Here is a 19,095-nt window from a genome sequence, read left to right as displayed (position 1 = left end):
GCGCTGCCCGCTCCGAGGGCGCCCCGGCTCCCGCGCTCCCGCTCGCTGCCGCCCGCCACCGCCGCCGCCGTCCGGCTACCGCACCGCACACATCAATTATTCATCGCCCGTCTCCAGCTTCCCGGGCGAAGCCAATCACAGGCTGAGGCTCCGCTAATGGGGCCGCCGCCGCCGAGGAGGCAGCCAGCCGCGCTCCCGGGCGCAAGCGACAGCCCTCCAGGGACGGGGATGGGCTGGGGACACAAGGGGGGCGGGGGTGCATGGGGCGAGCTGGTGAAACTTCCCAAGGCCCGGGCCCCCGTGGGCGTCACCACCCACCCTGTGTGTACCCGCTGGGGGCTGGGGGCTCGGGGGAAGTCGGACGCGTCGCGGCGGGGGGGAGGGGAGGCAAGAGGAGGAGGAAGAGGAGGAGCGCGGGAGGAAGATGAAAGGCGAGCAGCAGACCTGCCTTGGCGTCTCCTGGGAGCCCCGGCTCGCGCGCGCCCTCTCCGCCCCGCAGCCTCGCCGTCCGCACCCCCGCCCCCAGCCAGCCGCCGCACTCACTCGCGCGCACCGACCGCCAGCCAGCCCAGCCACTTGGCTGCGAGGGAGCACGGCGAGCAGGGATCACAGGCAGCTCACATTTCAAACTTGCAGGCAGGGGTGGTGCCGGTGCACGCCGCCGCCGAACCAACGCACGACCCGACGAGCGGTGCCCCAACCTCCGGGCGGGGGCGGCGACCAGGTCCCTTCCCTCCCCCGCCAAGGCAATTAATTGCCAGCACCACTTGTACGAGTGGGGCTCCCGGAGCGCTGTCGCCCAAGGGGGCCTCCGGGAAGGCGCTGGCAGCGCTGGAAGACTTCGGGTGTCTCCCACCCCCAAGCGGGCAAGTCTTCCCAAGGGGTCATGCTAATAAGGGTCTCGGGCGGGGTAAGGGTGGAGAGAGCAGACCAGAGGCGGCTTGGGCCAAGGGAGGGGCGGGGCAGGTTAGGAACATCTGATTAAACCTCGGTCTGTCCGTTTAAAGGATTTTTGGAGCTGGTTAGGGGACAGGAGAGGTCAGCAGCCTCGCATTTTAATTCCCTGGCACCTCTGGGATTCCCCGAACGTGGGGCCCTGGACAAGGTGAACGCGCGTGTACGCCCAGGCTCTCCGACTTCGGGGAGTTTCTAGCCGCTGCAGCGGGAGGTGAGAGGGAAGCCGGGGGCGGCTGCGGCGCACGGCCCCGCCCCGTTCTGAGAGCTGCCGCCTTCCTGACATTGCCTCCTGCGGTAGCTGTGGCCTCTTCCTTCCAGCCTGTCTGTCAGCAAGGGTTCCAAGCGCTGAGCTGAGCTTGCCAGCTCTGCACCATGCCACGCTGCTCCCGCAGACACCCGGGAAGCTCACTGGCTTCCCGGCCCAAAGGGCCTACACCCCTCCCTCTTTGGAGAACACCTAACCACTTAACAGCCCCTGGGGAGAAACTGTTAATTTTTATGGCCCCCTCCCTGGCCCCGCCCACCCGCCGGTAAAAGTTGCTTGAATGGGGACCTAACTGGTCCCGACAGTTTGGAAGATGAGACCCCTCATTCTTAAAGCCCAAAGAAAGGTTGCCAGGAGCGTCCTCCAAACCTCAACCCCGGGGGGTGTGCACTGTGCTTTCCTCAGCCAGCGCCAGGAGGGGGCAGGTCCACCTGCCTTTGAGGTCTCTGTTCCTGATTTCGTTCTCTTTCCAGTGTGAGCCGCTGGTTTTTCCCTAAACCTTCCTGTCTGTCCAGCTGCCCACCCTGGTAGTGGCTGAGACAAATCACTTATCTAAAAATTATGTTCTTGCTCCTTGTTTGACATAAATCGTTAGCAGGCTCTAATCCCACCCACTACCACTTGAAATATCACTTTTGGGATGGCATTTGGAAATACAGTTGTCACAGGCTTTCCCTCTGAGGAGCTGGTTAAGTGGATTAATTCATACTTCATAACTTGCTGCCTTTTGGACAAGAACTAGCTTCCTGTGTGCGAAATTAATTGGCATCTCCTTCCTACGGGGCCAACCCCAGGGCAGGCAATGCAAGGAAGTCCCTCCTGCTCTGGTGGCCCTGCCCAGTCTAACCACTTCTTGGGTTACAGTGGCTTCTCTGGGGACATGCTTTCACTCACCAAGACATTTGTGACTCCAAGCAGCCCCTCAGGGACCTGGGACCCCTTGAGGCCTGGGGAAGAGTCTCCAATCTTTTCCACTATGGGTCCCTCGGAAGGTAGGGCCTGCACTCTGGCCCACAAAAACACTCAGACTGACGTCCCTAAAACCTGATTTCTACTGTTTATCTGGTTTTAACACAGTGCCAGGGCTTGGGTCTCAATATTCCAGAATCCTAACAACTAAACCCTCAAATAACCAAAGCACCCCACTGCTCCTTCTCTGCTCCCAAAGCTGTGTGCAATGACAATTCACAATTTTAATTTGACCCTTAGCATTTTCTCAACATCAAAAGGGATTCTTGGGCTCATTCTTCACTTCCTCGTGTATGTTGCTACCTCCAAGCCACAAACTGCACTCAGAAAGTCTGCCCTTGCAAGGTGAGTCAGAATTTGGAGTGAAACTGAGAAGAATTTACAATTCAGGGATATAGACCTGTTGACAATGCCCAGGACACTTTTAATAAAACACCTGGGCTCACCCATCTCCATCCCCACCCTCACCTCCTAGTTATCCCGGGAACTCACAAGGGGAGAGGCCCTACAGTGGAACCTGAGAAGAGAATATGCAACAGTTTTTAAGAATTTCTGCAGGTAGCTGTTACACTTGCAATCCCAGCACTTAAGAGACTGAGCAGGAGGATTGCTGGCTGTTCAAAGCAACCTGGGCTGCTTAGTAAGTTCAAGGCCAGCCCAGAACACATAGCCAGACCCTGCCCCAAAAGAAAAAAAAAAAAATCCTAAAAAAATTCTCCACCCCAAAGTAAATATTCCATCAGATTTACATAATTAGGAAAACAAACTGTTTGCAGCACCCAATCAGCACCCCAAATGGGAGGTCTCCCAGCCCAAACTAGGCCCTTTCACATGCTGATTTCGGAGCGAGCTCCCGGACCCGTGAAGGTCTCGGTCCACTGGATCATTAGCAAGCTCTTTTTAGTACTGAGCTCCTGCAGTGCACGAAACCGGGGCACTCCAACCAGCGCCAGCTTCAGAAGGCCGTCTCCTTACTTGGTCCAAGTTCCAACTCCACTTCTCTAACTTCCAAAGCTGTGCTCAAAAGCCTGGGGCCTGGCACAGCCGCACCTCCCCAGGGCTCGCCTTGATAACGATCTACAGCAAAGAGGCCGCAGACAAAGGCGCTCTGCGCCTTGGCGCGCAGACGCTCCGCGAGCTCTCCAAGTGACCTCCGCGAGGGGGGCGGCCCCGGGGGAATGACTTGGGAGGGAGAAGAAAGGAAGAAGAAAGGGCGAGCTGCAGCCCTACGCTGCGGCTCCTTGATGAATGCCCGCCAGCGCTCAGGAGGCCCGACGCGGGATCAATAGCGGTGGCTTTTCTCTGGGTATTTGAACTCCTCCTGCCGTGGTGAGAAGGAGCCGCCAATAAATCACGGAACTGCAGCCAGGAAGGCCCGGCGGCGCGCTCGGGGAGAGGATGCTTGCTTCCTCCGCTAGCGAGCCTGTCATCCGGAACCCACCTCAGCCGGACGCACCGGCCATGGGGGGGGGTGGGGGAGGGGAACGCTGCAGTCAAGCTTGGAGGCCCAGGGGAGGGGCATCCTCTAGGGCTCCCCGATGTACAGGTGGGTCTCCTGGATCTTACCCAGTCCAGGGTGGAAGGGTAAAGGAGTCAAGTCACCTACCTGGGATGTAGGTCACCCAGGGGTCAAAAGTGGCTTCAGGCTGGGTGGCCTTCTGTAGAAGGCTTTGTGTTCTGGGAGGCCCAGGGGCTAAGGGGTCACTCAGAAGAAAGGGGGACAGACCCAGGCACAAAAGCCAAGCTCTCTATGACCCCGGGAGGCACCGAGTTAGTTCTGAGCCAAAGAGCTCCTTCCTCCTCAGGCGGGGCTGCTGATTCAGCAGGCCTGAACAAGGACCCTGAGGACTGGAGATGTCAACCATGTGGGCTTGAGTACTCAGAGGGAGGGTGAGGTGGATAGGGAAGCCCCAGATGCGTGTTCCTGGGTATGACAGGCATGAGCTTAAGCCCTGGGACCTGCCCAGGCCACCCGTGCATCTTGCCATTCCTGGCCCCTCTCAGGACATGCAGAGCACAGAGCACAGTATGAACAACCTTGGAGCCTCCCTACCCATGGAAGACTCCCCAACAGCACTCGGTGCTGGGGTCAGGGTGCCAAGCCGGTGCCTCTGCCGGACACTGTGCCCTCTGCCAGCTGCCCCTCCTCCTTTGCCCTGGCCTTAAAGGAATCTTATCTTTAAGCCTCTTGGAATCTTATCTTGGCCTTAAAGATGGGAGACACAGGTGAGGTCCAGCTTGCCTTCTGGCCAACACAGGTGTTCCCAGCTTTGCCCCCATCTGGGGACACAGAGTGGAGGCCCTAGGCTGGCCCCCGGCTTCTCCTCTGCTGATCATGCAAGCTCATGACTACTGACTGCTTGCTGTTGCCAAGCAGGGTTCAGGCACTTTCCAAGTCTAAACACACTCACCAGCAGCCCTCTCTGCTGAGGGCGATAATTACTTGCACCACACAGAGAGAGGCTGGGCACAGAGAGATATAGGCAATTCCAGAATGAGGGGGCAGGGCTTGAGACAGGGGCTTGCTGTGTAGTCCAGGCTGGCTTCCAACTTGCCACAGTCCTCCTGCCTCAGCCTCCCATAGTGCTGGGATTACAAAATGTACCACCATGCCTTCTAAAAGAAGTTCTGCAGAAGGATATAAAGCACAGGGCAATCTAGCTCCAAAGCCTGCACTGAAAATCCCAAGGCGGGATTCTAAGACCCAAAGGAAGATAGAGCCCAGGGAGGTCACAGGGACACGACAGTTGTGCCGAGAACTGCTACCCCAGTTTTATATTCTTTCCCACACATTGCATTAGAGACTGAAACAATTTCTTTGTTTCTTTTTAAAATTAAGCATTTGAAGAGGACACTTGGCCTCCTGCGGGGCGGGTGCAGGGGAGGGCTAGGACACACTGTGGAGGAGACCCCAGCACCTCCCAACCTCTTGCCAAAGCCCTCCATCCCAACCCCTTCCTGGATTTATCCCCAGCAGGACCACTCATCCCAGATCCAGGCTCCGTTCTCAGAACTCTGCACTTGGCTTCTGCCCAAATCCTATAATCATTTCATTTTGAAAACTACACAGGTCTGACCCCACACCCCGCCCCCCTTGGCATGTCCGAGAAGCCCTCGATTTCCAGGTGACTGGAGATCCAGGAAAGCCTCCTGTTGGACTCAATGGCCAGGAGGGGACCCAGGAGCCCTCAAATGGCCATTCAGGTGGCCCAGATGAGGCCATGTGCTTTGGGAGACCTCTGAAGGTGTCCTGTGGGCTGAGGCTGGCCTGCAGAGGCTAGAGGTGCCCTTAAAGCTGGAGTGGAAATGGCCATCCATGCTCCTGGGGTAACGGAAGGGCTGCAGAGAGAGGGGCTGGATTTGGAGGCTGAGGCTGGTGGCACTGGGGGAGGAGAAGCCAACTGGGCCTGTAGTATGCCCCTACTCCTTTGCCTAAGTAATACCAGCTCTACAGGAGACCAAGGGAGACAAGGTTGAGGACCTGCAATAAGTTGATCCGGGGTAAACTGTGTCACCAAAAGATGCTCAAGTCTTAGCCCCAGGGCCTGTGAAGGTGACTTTAACAGGTACACAAAGTCACTGTACATAATTCAAGTTAAAGATGGAGTCATCAGGGTGGGCCCTAATCTGGTAGGACTGGTGCTTTAGTGAAAGAGGAATGTTGGGTACACCAGAAGCATGCCTATCATGTAAGGGTTGGAGTTAGCCACAAACCGGGGACCTACTACCTGCCAGGTCAGGGACTTAGAACAGGTCCTTCTGATGTCGTTGGAGGGGGCCAGGCCCAGCCAACACTTTGATCTCCATCTGCCACCTGCCCCTTCTCCTTTACCCTGGCCAGCCTCTTGGAATCTTATCTTGGCCTTAAAGATGAGAGACACAGATGAGGTTCAGCTTACCCTCTGGCCAATGAAGATATCCCCAAACCTCACTGGGGACAATCACTGTCCACTGCTCAGGTGCCTGGCTTAGGGGGCTTGGCTATGGAAGCCCTAGCAAATGAATACACACACCTATATCCACCACTCCTCTAGGTACTCTGGCTTGGTCAGTCAAAACCTGAGTCCTTACTCTGACCCAGATCCTTTGTAAGTGACCTGGGCTGTCCTCTCTTTCACCTCATTTCCTTCTAGCCCCTGTGCCTCGTGATTTGCCTGGCATGTGTCTTTCCAGGTGACCAGGCAGCTGACTAGGCAGCCCTGGCTGCCTCCCCGCTTCCGGTGGGCTGACCCTTGGGGACACCTTCATGGGGAACCTTCCTTAGCCCAGCTGTCACAGGCTGCAGCCCCTCCTGCTGCATCTCAGGATGTTTTCTCTTTAGCTTGATGACTGGTGTATTTCAATTATTTATCTTGTTTAACACTGTCTCCCTCGCTAAAAGGCAAGCTCCACGTCAACTGGGACTTTTGTCTATTTGGTACGCGTTCTGTTGACAGTATCTAAAATATGCCCGGCAGATGCTTGATAATATTCTCCTACATGAATGAAACAAGGACCAGATGCCTGAAAGAGTGAGTGAGGTAAGGAACGACTGAATGCACAGCAAAAAATCACAAGCTCCTGGGGGCTGCGATGGCCTCACAGCCCTGTCCACCTACCCAGGCACTAGGTTCCGGCCTGTTGCCTGGGAAGACAGGGTTGTCTCTTAGTGGAGGGGCCTGCTCAGACCGGAAGCTGGGGCGGGCTAACAAGGGGCTGCCCAACGTGCTGGGCGCACACCACCGAGGCCTCTGATGAATCTCTTCCCATTGATTTTTAGAGTCGCCTTGGAAGGGAGGGGACATAACCATAGCTCAAATATCCGTGCTTCAGCAGTCCTGGGGTTTTATTGCTTCTTCCAGGACGCAGCTCTGACCGGGGCTTCCGGACTGCACCAGGGTCCCTGATGAAGATCTCCACTGTTGGAAAGGTGATTTGCCCGCCCGCGGCTGACGCTGCCCGTCTGCCTCGCCGTCTGACTTCATCCTGAGGCTCGCCAGGCAAAGGCCCACCCTGCCCCTAAGTCTGCTGCTCCATCATGTCCGGCCCTGCTCCCAAGTCCCTCCTTATCCATCTGGGACTACAACTCACTGAAAACTAGAGTGAAGAGGCCCTCTTTCCGCCTTTTAACTAGAGAAACTGAGGCTCAAAAAGGGCACGAGACCGCCCCCAGCCACCGGTGGCAGTGCCGGGACAAGAACGCTGAGCTCCTGGTTTGTCACAGGCCCCAGTGATCCCTCCAAGCTGTGCTGTGCTGTCGCCTCCTGCAGTGTCAGGAGCATGGTCTCCAAACTGACACAGGGCCTCACCCGTCTAAAAGCCACTTATCCATAAACTGCTTCGTCATCAGGCTCAGTGTGTGTGTGTGTGTGTGTGTGTGTGTGTGTGTGTGTGCATGTTAAAATGGGGAGCGGGCACCTCATTCTTCTTCCTATGCATGGAGAGATTAGGGACTGGACCCCAGGCCCTCAGCTCCTTTTCTTGTCTGCTGGGTAGGTCCCATTCATCAAGAGGGGTGGGAAATACCAATCTGGGCTTCGGAGGGGGAGCTGGCAATCAGGGCTGCTCGGGGCTGGCAGTGAACACCTCGTCAGCCACGGCACATACCCTAAGGGTGCAGAGGGAGCCCACCCCGGAGGTTCACAGCTGCTGAGGCCCATGCTGTTGAGCGTGTACGGAGAGGAAAAAGGACACCAGGTAGGGGAAGCACGTTCCGGCCTCTCACTGTGTTCTGGGCAACACAGAGCCGTTTCATGCACCTCCAAGCCTCTTTGCCAGGACTCCTTCATCACCGGCGCTGTCTTCCTGCCTCCTGTCCCAGCTGTCCCCATGCGAGGGGCTCTCCCAGATATCGGCCCCTTCCATCCCTTTCTTCCCGGCCCCATGGCAGCCTGGGGGGACCAACAGCTTCCTTCATGCCCCAGTGTGGTCCCAGGTGTCCCCCACCTCCGGGGGCTCCAGACATGAGCAGACAGGCCACGGAGGAATGTCTGACTGGGGAGAAGCCAAAGGTGGCCGCCCGGGCAGGGCGAAGAATGGGAAGCCTGATGTCGAAATCAGGACCTGCAGAGCTGAGCTCAGCAGAGCAGCATGAACCTGGTCCGGAAGGCCAAGTCCCCACCTGAGAGAGATGCTGCCGCAACAAGGTTCGGGGGCTTGCTGTGCGACCAGGTACAGGGTCACTATTCCTCTCTGGGCCCTGGTTTCTCCAACAGAGCAGAGTGGTGACATCTTGGACAGCTGCTGTCCCTCTCCTTGGTGCTAGGGGCATCAGGCTCCCTAAGCCATTATGGAGCTGTTCTCCCCGCTGGGCCCAGTAGGAGAGCAGGTGGCCTCAACATCCACCGTCCTACTAAGAAGGTGCTTCCCAAGTGTGAACCACTTGGTTCTGTGCTTGCCTATGTTTTTGTCCCGACCACCAAGAGTACGAATTGGGGCGGGACCAGGCGCTCCCTCAAGGCAGGCATTCTATCTGTTTTGTTCACTGCCACAGCCCTGGTGGTTCTGTACTTGGCTCACAGTAGGAACTCAGCAAATATCTGTGGAATGACTGAGGGACCTTCACCGAGTTATTATCCCCTGGTGGTAGGATTTCAGCTTTTGTCACTTTCTATATTAGTGATTATCTTACAGGTCAGGTGCATTATTTTTGGAACTAGAGGAAACCCCCTCCCCATAAATCACTTTCATTTGAAATTAAAGTTTAATTAAGAGGTGAGGCCTTTACCCTCTGAAAGCTGCTATGTGCCATGTTCAGGATCAACAAGCTCATGCCTCCAATTACGCTTCCAAAGCCCGGCCATGGGTGGCCAGGAAAAAGCGGGCCCTTCCCATCGCTCTACCAGGCCCAGCAACTGCGCCAACCTCTCAACGGCTTTTCTTGCCTCTGGCCCCCTCCCTGCTGAGGAGTTCAGAAAGGCAAGCCTGACCATATCTCTTTCCTGCCCCAACCTCCCTGGCTCCTGAGGTCTTCTGAGATCAACTCCAAGTCCAAGCTTCATGGACAGAGATGGCCCCAGGAGAGGTTTCACTGTCCTTGGCCTGGGTTACTCTTTTCTGTGCCTCTGGCCAGTTTCTCCCAAGGCCCACAGCAACCCTGGCCTACCCAGCTTCATGGGGTATGCCACTCTCTCCAAAGACCTGCATGCCGAAGTCCTGGGCAGCTGCTGCTTACCAGGTGAATACAGGATCAGAAGAGACGCTGTACTCGGATCCCACCAACTCTCCCATCTCTGACTTTTCCAGGGGAGTGGGGAGCCAGGCTCCCCAGTGAAAGGGAGGACAAGCCCCAACTAGCAGGTTCAAAGGTCACTGGGGACCTCAGCCTTGGGGATGCCAAGGTTTGGATGCTCTGGCCTGAATCGTTGTGTTTCTCTAAATCTGTGCAGAATTCTGGTGCCCAAGGGGATGGTACTAAGTAAGAGCTGGAGTCTTAGGGAAGAAATCAGGCCATGAAGGTTCCACCCTCATAGATCCCTGGGATGACTTCTCATAAAAAAGCGATGGCGCATGGGTGCTGCTCACGAATCACCATGCTCAGCCCTAACAGACTAAGACTCAACTGTGTTGCCTTTCCCTGCCTCAGTTTCCCCAGCTGCAATGCAGGCAGTGTTCTGGAGTGTGCTGTGGGAGGTCACAGTCCAGGGAGCTCAGCCAGTGCTCATGACAACTCCTTTGCAACAGGAATCCACGCCCCCTCGGGCCCCAGACAGACCTGGGAGCATGGTGTGTAATTGAATTTGGCCTAATTACCTAACAGCGCCCGGGAACAACCTGTACCTACAGAGCCTGGGTGTTGGGGTGCTTGGAGGGCGGGAGCCGAGAGGCAGCCTCCAGATCCCCCAGGTGTTCGTGAAATCAGTGCTAGGAACCAAAACCTTTGTGGCCTGTAACCTTGGGTGCACAGGTGAGAAGGTGTCCCGGGACCCACACATCCTGCACACAGCCTGGCCTCCTCGCTGGGTGGCTCTGTCCTTAGCAGCCCCCCGGTCAGGGTTCTGTCCTCCCCAAAGCCTTCCCTAAGGGCCCAACCTCGTGGCCCTGCCACCATCCTTCCTAGAACACTGTGGTGATGACAACAGTGTTGTCAGAAAGGTTGCTCCCTCCTCATCAGTCCTGCCTACCACTTGGAGCTCCAGAGGGCAAGGGTGAGGGTCACCTCAGTCCCACCCTGTCCAGTACCTGCACAGGACCGGGGATGCATCGCTGAGGTGAGGCAGATTCATGTGATCACCTACCGGGAAGGACAAGGACCCCTTTTTGTGAGGCCTCAAGCAGAAGCTTCAGATACAGGGTCTTGCCTTCGGGAGGGGAGGAGACAGGCCCAGTGTCACAGCCAGGACTTTCTGGACCTGGACTTATCACCTCTCCCTGTGCTGTGGCCAAGTCACAGAACAAACAAAGACTCACCTGCTTACAGGTATTTGGGTCCAAGGACAACTGTGGGGCAGGAATTTCAGGTCTGGTGAGGTGAGTCAGGACAAAGACCATCAGGCCCCTCCATGGAGACTGAGACAGGATGGCAATGAAGACGGCTGCCCCCTACGCTGAGTCACAAGCCTGCCCCACTCTGGAAAGCCTCTAAGGCCTCCGTTCCTGCAGTGCCTGGTCTTGCCTCCTTCCTATTCCTGGGAAGCAGCCTGGCCTGAGACCTGGGAGACCAGGGCGTGCTAGGCCTGGGACAGGGCTGCTCACATCTGAACTCTAACCCCGTCCTATACTAGGTGGGGACCTCCAGCAAGTCACTGACCTCCTCCTTAAGTTTCCTCTTAAGCTTTTCAGAACAGCAAAAGGAGTGGATGTGCACGTGCCACATTTGCCTATCAGGTGGAATGTGGCAAAGACAGATGAAAATGAGCCCCATTCCCTGTCAGCAGCAGCACCAGCTGAGTATCATTTATTCAAAATGCCCAGGACCGGGGGTGGGGGTGGGGGTGATTTCTGGTGTTTTCTCCATTTGGGAACATCTGACTGTGCCAAGTGAGGTACCTTGGGTACGGTGCCCAAATCTAAATGCTGAATTCATTTATGTTTCTCATACACCACGGATACATAGCCTAAAGGTAATTTTATACAATTTTTTTTGTTCAGACAGGGTCCCCTTGGGTAGTTTGGGCTGGCCTCACGCTCACTACATAGCCCAGATGGGCCTCAAACTCCAAGGGATCCTCCTGCCTCAGTCTCCCGAGTACCGTATTCCTGGTGTGCATCCTCATCCAGAGCGGAGGAGTTGACGTGTTCAGACAGGGGATACAGACTAAGGGAGTGTGGCACCATCACTGGGTGGCAGCAACTGGGGCAGGGGCAGTGTTAAAAACAGTGGCCGTGGCAGGGGTAAATGAACTACTGCCAGTGGCACTAGAGGGAAGAGGATTAGTGATGATATTGTGTGGTACCAGCCCAGCCTAGCCCAGGGACAGTTGGGACAGCTGTTGTGGAGACTGCGCTCTCTGTACCAGCGTCTTCTTACATACATTGGGACGGGGCCAAGGGACCCTGCAAGGCCTTGTGCCCTCTGCCATTCATTCCTGAGTCTAGAAGCAGGACGAGAGCGTTGAGACCACCAGTGCCACCTCCCCTGCCCTGCCCCCACACGGCATCCTCCCCAGCTCAGCCTTCTCCCACCCAGTCATTCTTTTTCCAGGGGAGAGGCTGGCACCCATCCACCTGTTCTGTCCCTATCACTGCTGTGTGGTTAAGGACACAGCCACCCCCCACTGGCCCGGACCTGCTACGTAGGGTTCTGCAGCGGCACCAGGGGTGCGTGTTACATCCGAGGCCCTGGGGCATCAATATAGAAATAAACACAGAATCACAAGGCTCCAAAGCAGGAGGGCAGCCCTCTGCCCAGGCGGCCCCTCCACCAGGAGGGCTGCAGGTTGACCTCTTATGTCAGCATCCAGCCCATCTAGCCCACCTGACTCCTCAAATGCTTTAAGGTTGAAGCCCCCCAGGGCTACCAAGATGCCCTTAGCTACAATGGGCTGCCCACACAGCCTCCTGGGTAAGAGGCCGCCAACAACAAGGAAAACAGCACATCCTCGCAGCATCCACCACCCTGGCCGTCTGCCCACATGCTGTATGTGGCCTCTGGTGGCCCTTGTGTCATGGCTGCCTCACCATGGGGCTGGCTGTCCCCTCCCCCGACCCACTTCTGTGCCTCTGGCTGAGATGCCGTTTGTGTGTCACCTGCCTGGCCCTGTGTGTGACCCTGAACTAAGGTAGATCTTCCCACCCAAGGCGCGGCCCAGAACTGGAACCTGGAGGCCACCCTTGTCCCAGCCTGGGCACCATGTCCTCAGGAAGACCTGGATCCAGACCCCTGGGGCTGCTGCAGCACCGGGAGCTCCTTCCTTAGAGGAGCAGCATCTCTCTCTCTCTCTCTCTCTCTCTCTCTCTCTCTCTCTCTCTCTCTCTCTCCAGGGTCTCACAATGTAGCTCACTCAGGCTGGCCTTGAATGTATTACGCAACCTCGGCTGGTCTTGACCTCCTGACAATCTTGCCTCAGCCTCCAGAGTGCTGGGATTACAGGCTTGCGCCACCATGCCTGACCATCACCATTGTTTTCCTCAACTCACAGTTCTGTGTGGAAGAGCAGAATGATGCATAGAAGCCCCAGGCCCGGGGGAGGGTGTGCGACTCGGTCCCAGGGGACCACCTAGGCATCCTTGTTGCCATAGTGGCCCACAAGGAAGCACAAGGGTGTCCCCATCATAGGGCTCCACAAGGCACCCATTTCCCGCTGCCTGGCCTCACACTCTCTCCAAGCCAGGTCTGCACAGCTATGAGGAGTCCCTCACCCCAAGGCCTCAGGGAGATGCCCAATCTGGAGGAAGTGATTCTACACATGTGAGGCACACATCTGAGAGGGCTCTAGACCCCATGGAGCCAGGAGATGGAGTACAGAAATTATATCACTTCCTCAGCCGGCCGAGGGTACTGCAGAGGGGCAGAGCTGAACACTGGCAGAGGAGTGTGTAGGCTGGACCGGGCTGCAGGCTTTGTGGACAGTGGTCTTGGGGCTCAAGCAAGTGGCTGCTGGGGACCAGCAGTAGGGTCAAGGAGCAGGTTTCCAGATAGCACAGGCAGTGCAGACAGCTGCAGTCCCCAGGGAAAGGGGGAGAGACAAAGGAAGTAAAGAGAGTGGAGGGGCAGAAAGGAGAGAGAGGGAGGAAAGACAGAGAATATGGACAGGTGGAGGACTGTTCCCGCTTGCCTCAGAAAAAGGCCTCAGGCTTCCAGGAAATAGAGCCCCTGGCAGCTTCCCTTCCCCCAGGGCACTGACCCACATCTGATCTCGGTCCAATGGTCCCCCACTGTGTGACTTAACCTCTCTCCACCCTGAACTGCTTCAACCCTGAGCAGGCTGCCCTGGGGACTTCCCCACCCAGCCACAGAGTCTGGCGACACGGCCTCCTTCCGAAGCATGTCCCTGCCTGGCCTGGGCCCACAGCTCTCTGGCTACAGATGATCTGCAGGGCTCCTTGAGGGTCAGCCACAAGGGCTGCACAGAATAGGGGGCAGGAACTGATGTTGCAGGGGAGAATTCAGCTCATCCTTTTCTCGGAGCTTCTGCTGTCCTTATAATTATGTGCCTGTCTGAGAGGTAGACTCCTAATTTTTCTCCTCAGTAATTCCTATTTCCTGCTAGAGACAATAGCGTCTCCTCCTCCTAAACAGGTGAGACTGAGTCCTTTCGAATTCTGAGCAGGAATCCAGCCCTGAGCAGGGTTTCTCCTCTGGCTGGCCTCAACAAGCCAGGAAATGTTCCTAGGAATATAAGGACCCTAGATAAGGACTCCGTTTCGAGGAAAGCTATTGGCCAGTGTGGCTTCTGAGCCAGTAACTTGGGGTGCTGTTTCTTTCTGGGCCCAGGGAGAGCAAATGCAGCTGGTACTGCTTCCTTGCAGCCACCTGCCGGGCCACCACCCTGTCCCCAGTGAGGGGAATTACCACCTTCTACTGCAAAACACAAACACCTGGTTGCCTGGGCAGCACCTTGCCAGGGTGATGTGATCCAGATGGTCCCTGGAGGAGCAGCTGGGTTGCCACGGAAACAGGATTGCTGCCACTCCAGTCAAGAGACCTTGATTTTACAGCCACTGGACCCCCGGCTTAAAGAAGGGAAGTGATTTGCATAAAGGCACACAGCAAGGCTTCTAAGCCTCGCCTGCCTGCGAAGCAGGGCTTGAGAAATACTCCGATGCGTCACGGATGTGCAGAGCCCCAAAGAGATGACAGCCTGTGCGATATCCTTTGTACTCAGCACTTCCCGAGGCTGGGAGACGTGGCCAGGGTCACACCGGCAAGGAAGTGGCAGAGCTGTGCTGGACCCAGGCTGAGTTTAATCCCAAAGCTGGAGCTGACCTAGCCCTAGGCTGCCCCGGTTCTGGCTTCTGGTGCTAGGCTCTCTGTCTTGGGCCAGCCCCGGTTCAGAAGAGAGCTGAACTTGATTCAAGGGCCCCTGCAGAGTTGGAGAGGAAGCTGAGGCCGGCACAGCAGGTTGAGGCCCAAGGCCCCAGGGCCCACCCCCAGCCCAAACACTCTGCACACTGACCCGGGCAGCTCATGCTGGGCCACAGTGCACAGTCTCTTGGCCTGGGCCTGCCTCCCCGCCTTGTGGGCTACATGGGCCCTGGCACATGCAAGGGGCGCCCTATATTAAGTCTGATCCCAGGGAGGTGGGAGAGAAGGCCTGGCTTGGGGAGGAGGGGCGCTGCCCTCGGAGCCCCACACTCATCCTTGGGTCTTCCTGCCCAAGGTCTACCCACCTGCAGCCAGTGGTTCTCCTTCACCTTCTTAGAGGAAGGACTGTGTGCCTTGGGGGGGCTGTCACTCTGTACCTCAGTTTCCCAGTCTGTACAGTGGGTTGGGTTGTGAGGGTCAGTAATGCCATTCCTAAAACACCCAGTCCTCACCTTCCTTTCAATCTTGAATGTTGGGAAAGGCTGCTTGGAAGACAGAGGGGAGTCCTCAAAGGATCTCACTCAGGAAACACCTGGGTGCTGCCCTCTGCAGTTCACTCCTCAGGTCACCGTGTCCCCCTTGGGGCCCAGCCTCCTTGAGGGACTGCAATGCACTCTCAGCTACAAAGAAGACTATCTATCTACCTACCTACTTATCCATCCATCCATCCATCCATCCATCCATCCATCCATCCATCCTACCTGCCTACCTCGTCCTGGGATGGCAGGTACATGCCACCACGCCTGGCCCAGCTGACTCTATCGTAGATACAGCTGAGGGCTGCTGGTCCTGGAGCCCCAGGAGCGGCTGTGTCCTAGACTAGAAAATGGGCTCTCCTTACCTCCTGCCCTGCTGGAGGAGGGTGCTGCTGGCATTCACTCTGGCCCTACTTATAATCAGGGTACCCTCTGCAGACCCAAGGATTTGCTCCACCCCCACATGTGGGTGGCAGCCCAAGAGTAAACGCCAACACGTCTGGGATGAAACTGCTAACACACATAAGGCAATTAGCCAACACCAGGCCCTGCTCTAAGCACTGCGAGCTCGCTTGATGCCTGTGACATGGACTCTAAGCTCCCCTCTCATGGGCCTGGTGCAGCACATCTGTGATCCCGGGACTTGGCAGGCTGAGGCAGGAGGCTCACCACAAATTCAAGGCCAGCCTGAATACAAGCAAGCTCCTGTCTCAAAATAAATGAACATATAGAACTCCCATTATCAAATGGGGACCCCCGAAGCACATGGAAGGCGGGTGACGTTTCTAGGACCAGGCAGTTGGCAAGCCAGGGGTCAGGGGGGATTTGGAGTCAGGGAGCCTGCTCCTGTGGGCTCATGTGTAACTACTGGTCTTTGCTGAGAAACGGCTACATGGCTTCTGCAAAGAGCACTTGAAATTGGGGCAGCCAGGCTCTCTGCTCCTCACTGTCCACAGGGCCTAAGGGGTCAAATGAGTTCAAAGATGGGAAGATGTGTCACCTAACTGACTGGGACAAGTCACTGGCACACACTAAATATCACCACTTGCAAGCAGGTTGGACTTCGCCATGTCTTTCCCAGGACTTCCTGGTTTTTTTTTCCCCCAGGACTTCCTGTTAACCCATGCCTGGACCACAGGGGTCAGACGATGGCTTTGGGGGTCACATGATTCTTGCTTCCATCACAGTTTTAGTTCTTTTAACCAGGCTGCGTTGGCCAATGACTTGATCTGCCTAAACCTTGGTTTTCATGCCTGTAAAATGGGGTACACACAAATAGGAGGGATCGTGACGTGCAAACTGCGGGTGGATACTTGCGGACTGAATGTATGCCATGTCAGGACCAAAAGGGACAGAAATCAGATCCTTTCCTAATCCTGAGGCCGCTCTTCCTTGTCCTGCCTGCACCCTGTAAGTCTGAACGGGCAAGATCGATAATAACCGCACTGTCGTTCGTGCCAGTCTGCCTAACCCAGAAGCTGTCCCAAGGCTGAGGTTTGCAGCCTTTGCTAAGGAGACTCCATCGCCAATTCACCCACTTCCTGTCAGTCCCCTGCTCGATTTCACTTTCGCATCCTCGAATCCCCTGAAATCCCTGCTCTGGGGGCAAGAACGTTAAGCTGCATCTTAAAACCAAAGCTCTGGTTTCTTTAATCCTCTTACCTGGCTCTTTCCTCTGCAGAATTAATTGCTGCTGATGGCTTTATTAACGTGCAGTATCCTCGGGGTACCCTGGGGCGCTGGAAGGGGTGCTGTTCTGGCAGCACCTCTGTCCCGAATGTTCTTTTGGGTTGGGCAGCTGGGGGCAGGTCTAGAAAGTCTGAGGAAGGTGGCACGCTGCCCACAGCACGGCAGTACTGTGACCCTGCTCTTCCAGAGGGGCTGTTCCACATACTCGGCTACACTTGGATTCCTGGTCACCTCTGGGGAGCAGGGATGGCCTGGACAGATATCTTGTCCGACTTCTGATCCTACTGGGCACCTGCCCACTCCCCGAGCCTCAGCTTCTTTCTCCAAGTGGGCAAGGACCTGCTGAGGTCATTGAGAGCTGGGACACTGAGTGTTGTTGGGGGAGCAATTCTGCGTGTCCCCCTTACCAGGAAACATTCATTTATTTCAATCCAGAAGGACGGTGCACGCGCTCTTCACATTTGTGTTTGTGGTCCTGTGCTCAGAGTTCTGACACTAGAAGCCAACCGTTCTTGCCCCTAAAACTCCTGGGTCCTCAGCCAGGTGTGGTTCCACTCACATTTGGAATCTCAGCACCTAGGAGGCTGAGGCAGGAGGGCTGCTGTGAATTTAAGGCCAGCCTGTATGACACAATGAGACTCTCTCTCCAAAAAACCAAACCTAGTTTTCACTTTGGGAAGCTTTTAACACCCAGGACTTCAGCACTTGCCCATAGCCTTCAAGTGGTCTGAGTGCCACAGGAGGGAGAAAGTCTTGCTGGGCAGGGCCCAGCCTCCCCCTGCACACCCTTTTGGGACTGTCCTCTTTGCCCATAGGACGGCTTAGGGGGTCCAGAGTCCCAGTGAAGAGCCCACTACTCCATCAGCTGGCTTCCCACCATCGGGATGCTGCGACCCACAGCAAGATGAGCCCCTTTGGTGTTCATTTTAAGTCTTTTCAAAGCTCACAGCCACCATCCATGACTGGCAGAGAAAAGCCTGAGGTCAGGTACCTGTTGCTGCGTTCAGACCTGGCCAAAGCCGCACAAATCTTTACTGTTCCTCAGTCATGCAGGGTTGTGTAGTTTCCTTTCACAGTTCCCGCATGGAAGTCCAGGGGAGGGGGCGCAATCGTTAGGAATGCAATCACAACCTGAGTGGGCTATCATCTGGCTGAGATGCTGCAGTGACTGAACCCCTGAAGCTGGAGCTACCCCATCCACACCCCGTCTTCCTGCTGGGCCCCCTCCCGCTGCATTCTGCCTTCACATGGAGTTGGCTGGAGGCTGGAAGGATGGTCCACCCCTGTGGCAGGGATGAGAAGAAACACTTCCTTCTCCCTGGCTCCCCAGTGCTGCGCAGGCATGGGTCCTGGCAGGAAGAGCCCAGGTGTCCACAGCAGGGATTGTGGGTACAGCTGTCCAGTGGCTTCCTTCTTCCCTGTGGGGTTTTCTGGCAGCCTCCTAGAGGAGTGAAGGGCCTGGAGGATTCCCTGCAGGATTTTCATCCGGGGCACCTGTTTCAGACACAGAGCCTGGCCTCTCCACCATTCCCAGGCTCTACTCTGCAGACCCTGCACCAGGCAGGAGGTGCAGATGTGGACTTGCAGCTGGGCTCTGGACTGGGGGTGCTGAGGGTCGGAAGAGGAGCAGGCCCATTTCAAGGGGGTTCTGCACATCTTGTGTGCATCTGGCCCCCAAACCTCTCTCCTCCTCTCCTTGTGCACCCGCCACCGCTTGTCCTTTAGGACGGGGCTGGAAAGTGGATGCCCTGCAGCTGGGCCCCAGTGGTCGTGTACCCTACATATAGGCTCTGTGGAACACACTGAAAAGGTGGCAGTGATGGGGGTTGTGTCAGAGATGAGCTAGCCAAGCAGATGAGAGGGAGAAAGGAAGAGTGGCTTCCAACACGCAGAGGCCTGTCCTCGGGGCTCTCGGCTCTCGGGGAACCGGAGAAACTGCTGAGCCAGCCAGGAGACAGGGCTCTCCTCCTCCCACCCAGCCTGCAAACCCCAACTGGGCTGGGAAGAAATCCGCTCTGAGCATTGCAGGTCCTGCTCACCAACAACCCACGTCCCCTGCAGAAAGTGTGGCAATAAAGTGCGGCACCCCCTCCCACCTCTTCACTACTTCTAAGCTGACGTTTCGGGATCCTGCTTCTGTAGGGGTGTGTGTGTGTGTGTGTGTAGGTACATCCCTGGGATCCTGCTTCTGTAGGGTGTGTGTGTGTGTGTGTGTGTGTGTGTGTGTAGGTACATCCCTGGGATCCTGCTTCTGTAGGGTGTGTGTGTGTGTGTGTGTGTGTGTGTGTGTGTGT

General features: G+C 56.3%; 1 protein-coding gene across 5 annotated transcripts in view; it reads right to left on the bottom strand.

Moving 5' to 3' along the window:
• Positions 1-19,095, bottom strand: part of Zmiz1 (zinc finger MIZ-type containing 1) — a 193,413-nt gene that overhangs the window by 56,986 nt on the left and 117,332 nt on the right. The window lies entirely within an intron of this gene.

This window comes from Octodon degus, unplaced genomic scaffold (assembly GCF_000260255.1).
Source record: "Octodon degus isolate 3935 unplaced genomic scaffold, OctDeg1.0 scaffold00005, whole genome shotgun sequence".
NCBI classification, from domain to species: Eukaryota; Metazoa; Chordata; class Mammalia; order Rodentia; family Octodontidae; genus Octodon; species Octodon degus.
The sequence above is the reverse complement of the archived record's forward strand: the minus strand, read 5'-3'. Positions and strand labels throughout refer to the sequence as shown.